The 14,523-nt window shown below is 44.2% G+C and overlaps 1 protein-coding gene and 1 long non-coding RNA gene across 3 annotated transcripts in view; one reads left to right on the forward strand and one right to left on the reverse strand.

Annotated features, from left to right (window-relative positions):
* LOC119013263 overlaps positions 1-11,316 on the reverse strand; it is a 23,079-nt gene extending 11,763 nt beyond the window's left edge. Inside the window, exon 1 of the long non-coding RNA XR_005072720.1 lies at positions 11,147-11,316. This is a non-coding gene — a long non-coding RNA (uncharacterized LOC119013263). The remainder of the gene's footprint in view (positions 1-11,146) is intronic.
* si:ch211-137a8.4 (enolase-phosphatase E1) overlaps positions 1-14,523 on the forward strand; it is a 32,754-nt gene that overhangs the window by 2,370 nt on the left and 15,861 nt on the right. The window contains exon 1 of one of the 2 annotated variants that reach the window (XM_037087595.1): positions 6,824-6,898. The exons of the other annotated variant lie outside the window; for it this stretch is intronic. The gene's annotated coding sequence lies outside the window, so the exon portion shown is untranslated. Of the gene's footprint in view, positions 1-6,823; positions 6,899-14,523 lie in introns of those variants that run through there. 2 annotated transcript variants of the gene reach the window in all.

The raw sequence follows: 14,523 nt of genomic DNA on the forward strand, positions 1-14,523 counted from the left end.
CCTCCCTCCTTTTCATTAGAATTATGTTCCATGTTCATGACGCGCGCACGTTGCTGGGAGTTTTGAGGGATATACAAAAGAAGAAGAAGAAGAAGAAGAAGAAGAAGAAGGGCTCCTTGTTTAAAAGCTACATGTGGCATAACAAAGGAGGAGGAGGAGGAGGAGGAGGAGGAGGAGAAGGAGGAGGAGGAGGAGAAGGAGGAGGAGGAGGAGGAGGAGGAGGGAGGGAACAGAGTTTGAAAGGAGGTGAATTAAAATGAAAACAGTGGGAGGAGAGGAGAGAACGGGGGACGGGAGGAGGGTGACAAGTTTTCAGCATTCATAATATAAAAGTAATCTAATATCAGCTGACTCAGAGTTTATTATCCTGGTGAACAGATGTAAGTTGCAGCAGCGTTATCAACTCTTAATATCTGATAACCAAGTCTGACTCTCACATACAGTAAAGATGAAATATCACTGCAGTAAATGTGAAAACGCATCCGAACGAATAGAGTAAATGTAATGTGTACATACGTATTATCAGAATTAAATTAAATAAATAGCTATTTAACAAATACAAGCTATCAAACAAATATAGTGTAGAATATACAAAGTATTTTATAAAGTGCTCTAAAGGTTCAGTAACTGTGAGAAGCGTCTGTCCGAGTGGTACAGAAAGAGCTTTAAGTATTTGGTATTTAAAATTAATGTAACTTGTACATTACATTATTGGAAAGAGCTTCATAAAAATCTGATTGATTATGAAAAATAATCAATTATTAAATAACTAGAGGAGTAAAAAGCATCATCTGCCTCCAGGATGTAGAGTAGAAGAATAAAGTAGCAGAAAATGGAAATACTCAGATAAAAGTTCCTGAAAACTCACTTTAGTAAATGTAACTTCATTATTTTCCATCACAGGTAACAAATCTTTTATCACGTGTTCACATGTTGAGAAATAAAGTGTTTTCAGTGAAGTTTAACCTCAAACTGATAGAAAAAGAGTAGCAGAAGAAAAAAGGACTGAGAGTACAGAAGTAAATAAATAGTTCTTAGTGCATGTGGTCATGAGCAAATATCAAGTTATTTTAAGTGTTTATGATCCAGGAGAAACATTAATTAACACTTGCAGCTGTTTTGAACCACAAAATAATGTTAAAGACTGTTGCACAAACTCAACAGGTCAAAAAAAAATACTGTCAAATAAGAGAAGCAGGAACAAAAGGAGAAGCAGGAGTAAAAGCAGGAAAGTGTTCTGAGCTAAATTAAGGTCAAGTTTGACAGAAACACTTTTTTTTTTCCAAACTGAAATTAAACGAACAGTCGAGCAGATGTGTGATAAAGAAAAGTAGCAGATAAATACTCCAGTAAAACCGAGTCAGTGGGGACGAAGCATTGATCACAACATGGTTTCTAAATGTTTCCTGGAGGTTCAGGAGAGATTTAACCCAACACATCAGAAAACACTGTCGGACGAGAGAAGCAGAACAAGGAGTGAAAGCAAAAGTCTGAGTATGACTCAGAATGACGAGTTTTCAGAGTTAAACCGAGGACGAGACGAGCGACAGGAAGAGTTTCACCCCCAACAGATGAGAAACAAACAGAACACGCAGTAAAACAACAGAAGGAAATTATTTCAGTTTTACTAAAACTGACACAGAATATTATTACTCAGGTTTCTGAGACAAAATGCAGTCGGTTACATTCAACCAGCAGCTAATTGAATCAGGACAGATCGTCATCGTCTCATTTGACCTCTCTGTGGTCTCACTGACATCACTGATACAGTCACAGGTTCTGGTTCTGTTGTTGGCCAACAGTTTATGACACAAAGAGAAGTTTTACTCTCGGACATGCTCAGTGAGATCAGGATTGAGTTTGCAGTGATTTACATCCTGAGACAGAAGCTGTATGAAAAATATATGTGTGAGCGACGAGGAGGTTTTTAAAACAAAAGGAGTGAAAGAAAGAAAGAAGGAAGAGATGAGTGGAAGACAGATGAGAAGGCCGGTGGACATGAGATCCAGACGAGATAAATTAGGTGGAAAAGAGAAAGAAGAGCGTGATGGTAGAGCGATGAAAAGAAGATGAGTGGAGGAGAGAATAAAGAGAGCTGACAGGAGAGGAATGAAGAGGAGAGCAGAGGATGGATGATGGATGTGAAAGGGAAAAAGAGAATGAGAATGGGAGGATGACAGGCCGAATTTAAAGGATAAAAGAGACAAAAGGACGGATGAATAAAGGAAGAAGAAGTGTAAGAAGATGTAAGGGAGGAAATAAGAGAGGTCAGGAGGAGGGAAAGACAGAAGAACGAGGGCGGGGGTCAACTTCAGGAGGTGAGAGGAGGAGAGACAGTAGGAATAAATCTTAACATGGAGCTGATAAGACGAGGAGGACGAGGAGGACGAGGAGGACGAGGAGGAGGACGAGGAGGAGGAAGAGGAGGAGGAGGAGGAGGACGAGGAGGAAGAGGAGGAGGAGGTGACCGTCAGCGTCGACCACGTGCACGCCAGCTAACCGCGAAATATCAGTGGAGCAGATGGAGGGAAATGGTTGCATGGACGTCCAACATGGCGTCCGGTGTGGCGAGACAAGAGGGAAATTGTTCAGCGACGTACATTTGGCATCACATGCACGTCAGGAGGAGATTTTAAAGAAACGATTTCCTTCAGCCGTTCTCTCTGCTGCCTCACACTCACACAGACGCATCAGGAATCAGACGGGTAACAATGAGACAATGAGGAGAATCAATATTTCACTTCATAAGGACGGCGGCAGAGTTTCCTTACAGGAAGTGGCTCACATGTCACCTGCTCTCTGGTTTTTCCCTGGAGGTTAATGTTTAATTTCATAAAAGCGTTTATGGCGTTTGGCTGATGTGATCTTTGCTTCCTACATAAAAACACTCGGATGCGAGGTGATCTGTGACCTCACAGACGGGATTTTCTTCTCAGTGCGCTCAGTAAAATCAGTTTGTAATCCATCGCAGTGAGCGAGCGTCGTCTGCTGTTCTTCTTGTCTAATTTAAATGACTGTTTTGTGGTAAATGCAGACAGATTACGATCCATTAGCAGGTAACAGTAACATCATTCAGACGTGATGATGGATCAGCTGTGACAGAGGAAATGTGAATGTGTTTTGGACACAGTGGAATATCCAACCTGCTGTCTGAACAAAGCTCAGCCACAACATGTTTAATCTGTCCGTCATCTTCCCCAATAATCAATCAGTCTGGGCTATAAAATGTCGATCGTGTTTCCCAAAGCTCAGGGTTCCATCATCAAATGTCTCCATGATATTTAGTTTTTCCTGTCATAGAGGAGAGAAACCAGAATGTATTCATATTTACAAAGATCTGGAATCATTTTTACTGACAAAAACAATCTGCTAGTGTTTAATTCAGCAGTTCAGAACTAATCAATTAGTCGTTACAGCTGGAGAAGTTGAGGATTCAGAGGTGGAGGGTCGACGAGTTTCAAGCACAAACTTTTTGTTGTTTGACAGAAAATCGTTTTAACAATGAACACGACGTGGACACGAAGTTTCATCGTCTTGAATCTTTTCCGTCTCCTGTTTCCGTCTGTCGGTCTTAACAACCAGATATTGAACTTAAAAGATGCCGGTGACTCGGTCCAACACACAAGTTCCTGCTCGGCTCGTTGACTTTTACAATTTTTCAACCTCCTTCCTCGACTCAAGGCAAAACTTACGAGAACAAAACCTCCATGAATCAGATATTCATACAGCACAGAGTCATATTTAAACTAGTTTGCAGTTCGAGGCGTCGACAGTTTCACCAGCATTTCTTTTACAACGGAGAATTTCTAGCTGCAGTTCTTCGAGTGTCCACTGGGCTAAAATCAGACGTACTCAGGTCTGTAATCCTGCGACTTCACTCGTTTGTTAACTGATCTTGATAATCATTCGACTGTTGAGTCTCATATTTGAGGAATTTGCCGCTTTTATCTGCGTCACATCGTTATGAAGCGAGTGTCTTTGGATAGTAACAGGTTTGTTCGGAGTCCTTCCATGTTTTCACGTCTCCCAGGCTAGAAAACGGCAAGATGACACGCTGCACAGTTTAGACACAGCAGATATGAAGAGATTATTTGACCAGAAAATAAAATATGGAGGGGAAAAAAAAAACCCTCTGCTGGAAAGACTTAGGAGATAACATCAAATCGGTATTAAGCTACACAGACAGATAGCGTGGCCATGGATAAAATATTTAGCTGGCTTTCAAAATCAGTCTTTTCCCCCCTCGCCCTGCATGTGTGTGTGTGTGTGTGTGTGTGTGTTCATTGTGGAAAACAGGGTCAGGCCGGAGAGAAAAAAGAGAAAGAGAGAGCGAGCACATGATGGGCAGATAAAGGCTTGTCTGTGTCTGAGGGAGAAGAGAGCGAGGAGGATGAGAGGAGGAGGAGGAGGAGGGCAGCGTGATGAAGGGGCCTCTCTGTTGAAGGAGGGGAGTCGCGGCTCTATAGAAAGGCTCCCATGGCCGACAGAAACAAGGCATTTAGTCTGCGAGTCGGCCTCGCTAACGCCATAATAGGCTCTTATAATGATGCCACTATGGACAGGGGAGGAGGAAAAATGAAAAACAGCAGAATGTCCCTTTAAAACGGAGGGGCTTGTTGTGAGGAATGCCTATAGTGCGATGGAGGTGGAGGAGCTGGGAACAAGAGGAGGCCTGAGAGGCCCGTTTGGATCCTGTTTGAACCCGTATGAAGACGCTGCAGCGCCTGACGAGCCCTCAGACGGAGAGTTTTAATCTGTGACAGGATACAAACAGAGTGCGTCGCTGGTACCGAGCTTCACGAGCAGAGTTTAACGAGGATGTAGAGAAACGTGCAGATTAACTTGGATTAGTGGTGCGGCTGCAGAAAACAGTTATTTTAATCATTATTATTTTTATCATCATTTAGTCTATGAAATGTCTTCAGATTGCTTCTTTTGTCCAACTAACAGTCGGAAAAAAGAGTCAGAAAAGACACAAATGTTCAACACATTCGCTTAAGACTGATTATCAAAGTTTTCTTTCAATCAATAAATTTATTGATTGATTGATCAGCTGATCGCTGCAGCTGGTGGGAGTGATGTGTGTGTGTTTGGATCGTAGTAGCAGGTTGTTCAGGAGTAAACGGAGGATAAATCTTCCATAAATCTCGTTCGTATACGACTTATTTGCAGCAGTGAATGTTTGGAGGGAAATTAAATGTCTTCTGGTTTGTCTTTCATAAAACACAACGAAGAAAACTGAATTAATACAGGAAATGTGCAAAAGCTCATTGACGTATTTCCCTTTTCTACTATATATCCACACGTTGGGTTTGTTCGAACGTTTAACCAAAGCCACGATCTTCCCCTGACCGCCACGCTTCTGGTTCTCGATCATGTTGGAAATGAAGGTGGAGGTGAACGTTTCAGACAGTTTCTCCTGGAAGACGTTCGTAGTGTTGAACTCGGTGTAAAGACGTGAAGAGTGAGAGGAAACACTGTGTCGAGAAGGTAAAACAGAGAGCTGAGAGAAGGAGATCGAACTCTGAGATATTTTTCATCTCATCGTTTATTCTTTCGTGCAATTTCTGGGAGAAAGGTTCCAAAATTTGATTCATAGTTCGAGGATCAAATCCAAAACAAACAGAGTTGGAAGGATCTCTGGACACAGAAGATGGTGGATGTTCAGTCAGAAGTGTTTGAGTCCACGATGCATTTCTGCTTCCAGTCGCCCACAGATCCATCCATCCATCCATCCATCCATCCATCCATCCATCCATCCATCCATCCATCCATCCATCCATCCATCCATCCATCGCAGCCAATTTCAAACTGTAATTGCTGTTTCAGTGTTTTAGTTCTGGAGATTTTCCTGCAGCTTCAATCAAAACGAGCTGAGCTGGAATTTGGACAAACGATCGTCCATATTTAGCTTTAACTTTGGTAGAATAACACAGTTGAGGCTGAGGAGGAAGCCTAACTTCAGAGTACTGTTGACCCGTTCACATGCATGAGATCCGCTGCAGTTTTAGCTGTACGCTGTTTCCAGCATGTGTCAGAACAACAGCTGACTGACGAGCAGAAAGCGTTTCCTTTGTGCGGTCCAGGCCGAGAACATGGACGCTGTCGGCAGCCAAATACTTTCTGTTTCTGGTCTCTCTCTCCGTCGTTCTGTAGCTACACGAGCATCGAGCCTGAAGTGTTGTAGACGCCTGACAGACGTGACAGTAATGCTGGCACTGAATTATCTGCGGTTAGTTAACACCAAACAGAGATTTCCAGGTCAATACATGGATCGAGCTTCAGCTGCGTCTCCACCTTCTGTAACCTGAAGATACTGAAGAGAACAACAAGTACGTTTAACTTGAAGCGCTGCAGCAGGAGGGAAGTTCAGATGCACCTTCTTTACTAAATAAATCTTTCTGAGATCTGATTTCTAAGATGACCAGCAGAACCTGAGCAGGTGAAGACTGGACGTGTAGCTGCGTTTATCATCCTACTGCTCTACTTTGATTTGATGGCAGACGAACTTTATACCCCCGCTGATCTCTACTGTAACTGTGGACTCAGAGGAGTTTATATGTTAACCATCTTCTCCTCCAGTGAAGAATAAACTGCAGTAAATGCTGCAATAAAAGAAACTTTAGTTATGACTGTGATCTGAACATTGAAAGGTTTTATTCAGTCAGACGTTGGTGCAGGAGAATCTGCAGAACAAACACAGACAGGTTGTGAAAGCCGCTGCTGTATTATAAATGACTGGTATTCTGTCTGATGCAGAGCACAATACTCACTTTGTAACCTGCTTTTGTCGCTACAAACACGACTGGAAAATATAATGAAGCTCTCTTATGGTCGGTGGCTTGAAGCTGTAACGCCGCTGCACTCACCTCCACCTGCTGACCTGCTGTCAGCTCAGGTACGTCTCAACGTGTCCGTCGTTTGCAGAAATTTACATTACCAACGTTTTATTCTGGCGACTGAGTAAAGCAGCAGAAACCAAATGGAATCTGGATCGACTTCAGCCACTCGTATTGTGTCGTGGCTGTGTTGTCGTGTTGTCGTGTTGTCGTGTTGTCGTGTTGTCGCTCTCCGGCGGTGTTTACCACGCGTCTCCTTCTCATGTTAACCTGTGTGAGAGCTTTGCGTGCGGCCTCTCTGCTGATCCCTCTGATGGATTTAACAGGCTTAAATTGAGTGTCATGTAATTTGAAACTTTATTGCTCCCTGAGGGGAAATCCTCTTTTCTCCCGACCCCTCTGCTCTCTGAGGTCGGAGGTCGGAGGTCAAGGGCGGTTGCGCAGCAGGACTCGGGCCTGCAGGTGTCTTCGCTCAAGGACACGTCGGCAGGGAGGGTCAGGATAGGACCGTTTCTTCCAGGTTACATCATCCTGCAGCGCTGCCAGCAGGTTAAAGGCACAATCTGGGATTTAAAAAAAAGCGGAAACACAGGAGGGGAACCTGCAGCTTTTAATAGCCGGCCCCTCAACTTAATCTAGACGACGGCACTCCTCCGTAGTAAGGAGTGTTTTTTATCTCCGGTGTGGGACAGCTGGCTTCCCCCTGTGCGACAAAATCCATAAGCAGAGGAGCTGTCAGTGTTTACTCTGAGATTAGTTCTTTCTGTCAGCTCAGGTGTGCGAGCATTTTACTGCCCGGAGCTCTGCATCTGGGAAACACTCACACTGCTGCAGAGAATATTTCACCACCAGCGAGCCGTCCTTCTTATCTGTGGCAGAACTACAAATATGGCAGAGGAAGATTTTTCAGATTTATTCAGGTCTGATGCAAGACTCAGTAGTAGCATGCTCACAGCTACGATGCTAACCAGTTCACTCGTCCGCCAGTTCTTGTGTGTCGTTCACACGTTTTATTTGCGGGTGAACAGTACAGAGGAAGATCCAGAACATGTTGAAGATCCAGGAGATTTAAACCTGTAGAGTTGAACGGGACTGAACGGGGCCTTCGATGCAGATGCAGTAAATCTTCACATTTAAGAAGCTGGAAGCAGCACATGTCTGATATCATGAAACAGTCATCAAAAAATAGACTAATAGCTGCAGCTTTACTAGATATGCAGGTGACATATTTGAGGTGTTGGTTGAAAAGAGGAAACACAGTCGAGTGAACAAAATGATAACGATTCATCTTCAGGAGACCTTCAGTATCCGTGATGTCGATCCTTCTACTGACGCTGACGTTATTTCAGTCAGTTCAGATCAACGTGACGAACAGACCGACAGGCTGATGTTTCTGTCTCCAGACTCGTGCAGGTCGGATGTCTGAACGTAGTTTTTTTTAAAGGTGATCTTGTTTTTAATGTGGTTGAACTGTGAGTCAGACTCCTGCCATCACCCGCAGTTTGATCTGGATTTAACGGCGGACTTTCACTCAGAAGTTCTTTAAAAAATCCTCCCAAAAATTGCAGCACTGTGTCTTTCTTTCTTTCTTTCTTTCTTTCTTTCTTTCTTTCTTTCTTTCTTTCCCACAGTAATAATGCTGTGAAGTAGCACACAGAAATCTTGCTCAACATTTTTTTTTTTTTGTGGAGGAACTGAGATGAAAATAAATGGACCCTAACAGCGTCGCACATGAAAGCCTTTTCAGAGCAAACCCTCCTCCTCCTCCTCCTCCTCCTCCTCCTCCTCCTCCTCCCCCCCTCCCCCCCCCCTCCTCCTCCTCCTCCTCCTCCTCCTCCTCCCCCCCTCCCCCCCCCTCCTCCTCCTCCTCCCTCCTCCTCCTCCCCCTCGTCCTCCCCCCCCCCCTCCTCCTCCTCCTCCTCCTCCTCCGCCACCCCCTCCGCCCCCTCCTCCTCCTCCTCCTCCTCCTCCTCCCCCTCCTCCTCCTCGCTCCTCATGCAAAACTACGACAGCAGGGATAATTAGGGAATTGTATTTTTGAAAATATAGGTCTGCATGGTAATGAGGGCACAACACAGAATGAAAAAGACTTAAATCAAGCTGAGAGCGCCGCACAGAAGACGAGTGGCTTCAAGGCAGATACTGAGAAAAAAAACCCAAAACTACTGTAGATGAAGAAACAGACCACACACACGCTGCTCAGACTCCACAGGGCCGCGACATCTGCAGGAGGGAATAACAGACTTATTCAGCTGCTAACTGAGGATCACAACAACAATGTGCATGTTTCGAGCTGCGACCCGAGAGTTTACACTGTGATTCATCTCCCCGTCTCTGGTCCTGGTTTTTACAGGCTGCAGAAGTAACGTGACTGTTGTCTTTACCCACACAGTCATCAGATCCACAGTACTGATCAAAAATCTCTTCACGTTTATATTTTTGAGGAAGCACCAATAAGCATTCCAACGATAACGGTGATGATACTCCAACACCACTTGTTGTTGCGTCATGAGTGAAGGGCGGCGGTGCTGGTTTGATGGGTCATAAACTGGACTTTCCCGGCCAGAGACTCTGATTTATGTCCTGTTTGAGATGTCAAGAGTCCAGATTGATTTGTTTTAAAGTTAGTTTGTCAGCAAGCTTTTATTTTGAAAGTATTAATTTCACGTTGCATCTTATGTTTTAATGCTTTCAGAGCTGAAGCTAGTTTGAAGCTGAAGGCCGCCGACCAAGTGACGATGTGTCATGACTGAACAGTTATTTTAATGCAGAGTTTGATCTTTGTATTTTATGTGGAATAATAAGAATAAACTCTGCTGATAACAACTGCTTAAATCTGGGTGATAAATCATCTCATGCACTGAAAGTAGCTGAACAAGTAACTAAACATCTCACAACATCGAGATATTTGATTAAAAAAATAAGCATGATATTTGATTTTGTCGTGCTTTTGATGAGATTTACAAATTCAGATTCAAATTCTTGAAGCCATCATTTAATCACTGTTATTCCCTCAGTTAAATGATAAATCAGTCAGTCCAGAGACCAACAGTAATCAGACTACTGAGCTGAAAAGCAGCTCGTGTTCTGGGCGAGTCGCTTTTTCCTTGAAGCCCAAATGATTCTGATCCAAAATAAGAAAAAGTGGAAGGACGCTGTGGACATAAAAGCGTCTCGCAGACGTGAACGCAGGGAGAATCTCAGATAGCAGCAACAAAAGAGGAAGCAGAGCTGAGTGATGTGTCGTCCTGTGGGCTGAATCCAGTTTAAATTGGCTGCTCTCCTAGCTCTGGATTAGACCTGGGCTTAATACCTTTACACTAAAAGGCCTGTCCGTTCCCTCCGAGGGCAATCTGCTGCAGGAACACACCCGGCTCTAATCCACAGCACCACCAACAACAACACAACTGTTTATCTGGAGCTGAACGTCCTCGTCGGTCCGCCTTCCTCCGCGCGGTCTGATTAAATCTACATGCGAGAGTAAAACAGCGAGCAAGAGGAGAATCTGCAGCAACAGATGAGACAGGAAGCCAACGCAGACGTGATTCAGCCGCAGTTTGTGTGAATGTAAAAACCAGATGTCGAAGCAGCTTCTGTTCCTGGCAGCCATCTTTCTTTGAGTCACAGAAGGAAGCAGCTTGTGAAATGATTATGAGCTCAGTAATCAGCAGCAGATAGAGGAGACTATTACAAACATGACCCATAAGATAAGATGAGTGACAGCGAGCGGATCAATGAGCTTCATCCATGAAAGTTTCAGTCATTCGAAGCAGAAAAACAGTCAGATATTCACCGGGAACAGCAACGTTTTCTGCTCTTCTCTGTTCAACGTCATCGTAAACTGAATATCTCGACTCCACAGCTTGTAAAAGATTCATTTTTAATAACTGACAGTTTCTTAGAAACTGTTTGAAATCATGAGAAGGCTCTAAAGGTGAAAACATCATTTTGTCACAGCAGGTAAATTTGGAGATTTGGGGCCATTTTGCCTCCTGAAAGTCAAATCAGAACGAAAGAAAATGTTATGACTTTGACTCCAGCTTCAGTAGATAATGCCTCATTTGTGTACTGAAACATTAAATATCAGACAACATGTAAAACAGAAATGAACTGTTTTAATATAAGTTTCGTGGCTGTGACGTTTCTGTTCATCACTGAAAAACTGATCGTGTCAGGACAAATATCAGCCGAGCTTCAGATTAATGATGATGAAAATGAGGACACAGTCAACCAACAACAAAACGTGATTCATCAGCGCGTTAATAAACATTTCTCCACCAAAACAAAGGAAAAAAAAGCCAACTTACCTTTTCACTGCAGTGATTTCTCATTAAAATCCAGTTCTGTGTTCATTTCCTGGATCAGAGCAGCCAATCAGGAGCCTTTTTCTGGTGCTGCTTCTGCTTTGATGTGATTGGCTCCCAGGCAGACTGTGTACGGTGTCCAGCAGGGACAAATTTCACGGCAGGTAAAGAACAAAGATGTAATCAGGTAACGGATCAAAGTGACGCTGATCGTACCTTCCTCTGGTGTTGGTTGGAGTTTTTTGGCCCGTTAAGATAACTTTCAAAGCCGATGATTCAAAGTGATATTTCAAAACATCTTAATGTTTCAGAGCTTCCAGCTGACAGTTGGTGGTGATCAGTTTCTGGTCAGAGCGGCAGACAGGAGATGAAATGTGGCTGTAAGGTGGAGAGGCGACGGAGCAGAACACATTTCTGGAGGTATCATTACACAGACAGCTGCTGCGTGTGAGCTTCAATCCTCCCAATGAAACTGTGCAGCTGGTTGTGAATCTGCGCTGATGTGAACTTCATCAGCCAGAACTGTTGGAGGATCAGCTCGTCTGTCCGGGAGCAGGATGGCTCCAAAAAACTCCTGAACAGATCTCTCTGAGATTTGGCCCCCCGAGACGAGGAGACGAGGAGATACTGAGTGATTTTTGTAGTGATTTGTTTCTGGGATGTAGTTGTGGAGGTAAAGACGGCTTCGGTTTCAATTTCTTCAGGGATGTTTTCAGCATCAGAACTCTCAAATCAATACGACAGAAGCTCTCCTGAAGTCTGGATTCAATCAAACCACAGTCGCTGCGAGTGTACAGTAGTTTTCATGAGAAACCGGTGAAGCAATCGTCAAATATATCCAGTTCTCCCAGGTAGAAAATGACCTGACGTTTCATCTAAAATATCAAGTTTTCATGGCAGGAAAATGTCTTGAAAAAGTTTTGGTTTGTTGCCACAAAGACGGCTTAAAAATATCCAGTTTATTACCACCATCACAGCTGGATAACGTCCGTATACGTCACTAAAAACACTCAGTGGTCTCACGTTCCACCTCCTCGCTGTGACCTCCTGACGTGACAGTCAGATCACATACGAGTTAAATGTTCCGGTGACTTGTAGAAAGGTGAAACACCAACACTTCCTCCTGCTGTCTGGGCTGTCTGACATTTTAAACACTGTAATGTTTTCTGGAAGTGTGGTCTCTCCCTGAGACAGCAGCGCTCACATCCGGACAGTCTCTCGGTTTGTGGGAGTGGAGAAAAAGGCTCCATTCTTCACACGCATGAATACGTTTCTGTGCAGATGCAGCATGTTTAATGAACAACAAGTTTCCTCCAGTCACGGTCACATTTCATCACGTCTCCGGTCTGATCTGTCGCCCGGTCACAGGATCGCAGTCCGGCGGCTGTGAACGACCTGATTAAAAGCCCGATCAGTTTATAAATCCTACAAATGAATTCTGCCCGCTCTCGTCTCGGTCCAGACACACTGGGTTTTTTTTTTTCCGCTCCACTTCGCCTCCGTCTGAGAGGTCACAGGTTCAAATCCCACAGCGGCTCTTTATCACTGTAACTCCGTCAGCGAGGTGAAGTGTGAACGCTCTGACTGGACCGCAGCGGTTCTGCTGCAGGCCTGATTTCATTTAATGTGACTGATGGTTTTTTATTACAAAATGCTGCAGAGGCTCGGCGTTCACGGCTCGATATTTCAAAAGTACAACTCAATCACCTGAAATGTCACCTTCAGTGGTGTTTTCATACATTACAGCTGCGTCACCGTCATTACAGCTTCAACATGAAACAGGCTTCACAGGCTCAAGTCCCTCTTTGCCCTTCAGAAATACAGTTTTAAATTATTGGTAGATACGTTTAAAAATGGATTTTACTGCCTGGATAATGTTTTCTGAGGCTCATTATTAGTTAACTGAAATATTCTTTATTCAGTTGGGGAGTCGAACTGCGAGTGACTGCTCAGTGTTTAACTTTATTGTAATTAGAACAACTTTCGGTCGTTCTGTGTGAAAACTGCAGGTGAAACTGTCTCACGTCTGTGAACTAGAACAAGATAAATCCAGTCATCATCTCCTCCGAGGTGTCGTGGTCCACAGAACATCTCCGGAGCTGCACCGTGTTGATTCTCCACGTTTAGCACTTTACAGAACATGTTTTAAACATCCCAGAATCTGAAGCACTTAATGCAATACAACACGCTCCTCTGTTCGGATCATTTGCATGAGATTTTGCTGCGATACATTTGACTCGCTCGACTGAAGCGAATATCGACACTGTGAAATCATAATTTTAAGGAATTATTTGCAAAACTGCGGCTACAAATGACTGAGAGTTTATTCAGTCCGTTAAATAAGCAATTTCCAAATCTGAAATCAGCCGGCCTTCCTCCTGATTCTGATCTGAGCAGCGTGAAAGCTTTAATAACCATCTTAACAGATCCGTCGCTGTTTGAGATGCAGCACACGTTCTGCGGCTCAAACAGCCGACACATGACAGTCTGAGCTGGACCGAGCCGGGGCGTCAGCGACCGGCACCACAAAGGGTTAAACTGAACACTGAAGCTGAGTGTTGGTGTGTGAATACGACGGGTGAGGAGTCCGTGTTGAACGCAGGAAGGTGTGAAGAGGAGGGCTATTATCACAGTGTGAAGAGGGAAACGGTGATTGGCCACTCGGCCGCCTCCCCATTGACCCCCGTTAAAGCTGCATTAACTGTGTGGGATTAGATTTTCATCACAAAGTGTAAAAACATGCGAGCAGGAGGCGCTGAAGGCCGCTCGCATAATGAGCGCAGTTATCTGCTTCAGAAGCTGTTGGAGAGCGTGTAATACGTGCAGACAGGTGACTGACACCGTGTTATTGGCTGTCTGATGTAGTGGAATATTAGATTGTGGAGGGAAGATTGGTCGTGCGTGATTCAGGGGTTCAGACGTGCTCGTGAACTGGATGGTAACTCATTTATCAAGCTGCAGAGTCTCTGTCTGGTTTCTACACATGCAAACTGACGACAGCAGCAGAAGAAGAAGAAGAAGTCGGTCGTGACGTCGCCGCCTACAGGCAAAGATTAGAACTGCTGTGACTTTAGCTGTGGCGCCACCTACAGATGGTCGAGTGCTGCAGGACGAAACGTAAAACAGAAAGAAAGCAGCGTTTTTAAACATTTTTGCACTTTAGGGTCGATCATGTTTCAAAGTCTGTGCTCACAGCAAGTTGAAGGTTTCAGGTTTTGTTCTACGACATAAAATATTAAATGGAGACTACAGAGGACGTCGGGGACATTCAACAGGACTCATCTAATCCTCTAACTATTCCGAAAGTCAGTTAGACGCTTCGTGTTCGAGTCGCTTGATGAACGAAACCTGGAAGGATCATAAACTTGTGTTTGTCAGAG

The sequence above is a fragment of the Acanthopagrus latus genome, chromosome 2, assembly GCF_904848185.1.
Source record: "Acanthopagrus latus isolate v.2019 chromosome 2, fAcaLat1.1, whole genome shotgun sequence".
Lineage (NCBI taxonomy): Eukaryota > Metazoa > Chordata > Actinopteri > Spariformes > Sparidae > Acanthopagrus > Acanthopagrus latus.